The sequence below is a fragment of the Nannospalax galili genome, unplaced genomic scaffold, assembly GCF_000622305.1.
Source record: "Nannospalax galili isolate Female #2095 unplaced genomic scaffold, S.galili_v1.0 scaffold161, whole genome shotgun sequence".
Taxonomy (NCBI): Eukaryota; Metazoa; Chordata; class Mammalia; order Rodentia; family Spalacidae; genus Nannospalax; species Nannospalax galili.
This window is the reverse complement of record NW_008348586.1, coordinates 910,636-912,851: the sequence shown is the minus strand read 5'-3', so window position 1 is coordinate 912,851 and position 2,216 is coordinate 910,636. Positions and strand designations below refer to the sequence as shown.

Sequence of the window (2,216 nt, the reverse complement as noted above, 5' to 3'; positions counted from 1 at the left end):
CTTAGGCAGAAATGACAGAACAGAAAGAGACCATTAGGGACAAAGAAAGGGCTTGGGAAGAGGATGCAGGGCTCTTCCTGGAGACACATTCAGAGGTTCCCTCACGCCGGAGCAGTAGGATTGGATGTCCACCTCCTCACTGCACTAGGCCATATAGCACTGTCCTCCAGCAGGAGCACTGAACATTCTCAACCTTAGTGTCCAACAGTTTGAGAAAGAGCATCACTTTCTGAGACAACCTGTCAACCTTATTATAGAGCCGTAGGAAAGAATTTAAGGGATAGGAAGCAAAAAATGTGGAAAATGAATTCACATGTCATCCTCACACAAGGGCCATGCTAATCTTCTCTGTATTTTAGTATATGTGTTGCTGAAAGAGCACCCTCCTTTTCCTTTTCTTTTTCTTTTTTTCTCCTTTAAAATTAAAAAAATATTTTATTATTTTTGTTTTATGTATATGAATATATTGCATGGATGCATGTAAGTGCACCCATGTCATGCAATGGGGCGTTGGATTTCCCCGGAACCGGAGTTACTGACGGTTGTATGCTGCTATATGGGTGCTGGGAATTGAACCCTGGTTCTCTGCAAGAGCAGTCAGTGCTCTTAACCACTGAGCCATCTCTCCAACTCTGCTCCTTTTAAAATTTTATTTCATTTATTTTTTTCCTGTGTATGGGTGTTTTGCAGCCATGTAATAAAGTGCACTTGTGCATGTAATACCTATGGAGGCCAGAAGAGGGTGCAGGATTCGCTGGAACTGGAGTTACAGATGGTTGTTGGCTTCTATGTGGGTGCTGGGAACAGAACCCAGGTCTTCTAATAAGCACAGTCAGTGCTCTTAACTGCTGAGCCATGTCTCCATCCTTTTTTTTTTTTTTAAAGACAGATTCTTCTTATGTCACCCATGCTCCATGCCAACCTTGGGCTCACTATGTAGCTCAGTTTGGCCTCAAACTTTGGATTCTTCTACCTCGGTTGCCTTTGCTCTTCATTCATACACAGCCCCCCTCAGCATCAGAGATCCAGGCAAATTGACAAGCGTTCCTCAGCTCATTCATTTTTTCACCAAGGAGTCAGTTGATGTGTGGAACTGGGAGGAGGTTATGATGAAAGGCAGTGGGGAAGACACACAGAATGGTGGTGGAGGGAGGGATGCAGTTAGAGGAGGAGGATAGGCTCCTGGAGCAGCTGGCTCCAGGCCAGGACACAAAGAACAAGGGAAAGGGGCAGGAGTGAGAGCTGAGGCAGCTCTGTGGAGGAGCTGGGCAGGTTGGCAGTGTGTTGGCAGAAGTGTGACCTCTCTCTCAAATGGGACTCCATAGAGGTCTCTCATTAGGTGGGCTGAAAAGGGAATTTGGCATTTTTTCTCTTAGGCCATGTTCCTTCCACACCAAATCCCCTCCAGTCAGGAACACAGTGAGGAGGAGCCTGGGTCCAGGTGAGCCAAGACAAAGCGGAGGAAGACTGAAGACAGCATGTCTTCCTGGAAGGTTCTGGCCTGGAGCAAGAATGAGACCACCAGACAAAGACTATGAATCGTCTGTGGCTGGGAGCAACAGGTCAGGGTGTGAGTACAGACGGGCTGCCAGTGGGTAAGAGACCATGCCTGGGATATGCCTACAGATGTGTGAATTCATGTGTAGGTGTGTGTGGGCGTGTGCCAATATGCCAGCTTGGTCTGGCATGTCTCTGAGTGCCCATGGGTGTCTCTGAGAGGGGAAATGCAGAGGGGCTACTTCTGTATCTCTTACAGCCAGTGCCCCTCTCTAGGCCCATCTGACCTTGGCAGGGGCAGTGGGAGGAAGACCAAGGTTCCCTGACCCTGGGAGTTAGTGCTTGGCTTGGCCTGATCCCCCAGAGCCCTACCAGAGTGCTTTGTATAGCCTCCCTTCTTTCCTTCCTCTTAGTCTTAGGGTCTGGAACTGTGTTGGGCTCTGATGTTTACAGGGTGTGTGTGTGTGTGGGGGTTACCACACAAGATATGCTTATTGCAAACAAACACAAAGACAAAGCCTAGGAGATGAAGATGAGCAAAAAGACAAAATGAAACTGCACCAGTCTCTCTCACCCTGGAACCCGCTCTACACATTGCTCTATCTCAATCGATCATGTCCTGTTTTTTTTTTTTTGGGGGGGGGGGGGGGGGGGGGGGGCGTGGTGAGTCGGGACAACTGTGCCTCGGACCACTTCTCTTTCTCCACTCCTTCTAGAAG

General features: G+C 48.4%; 1 pseudogene; it reads right to left on the bottom strand.

Moving 5' to 3' along the window:
• Nucleotides 1-290: 290 nt before the first annotated feature.
• LOC115072449 lies at nt 291-382 on the bottom strand (annotated as a pseudogene).
• Between the last annotated feature and the right edge of the window lie 1,834 nt (nt 383-2,216).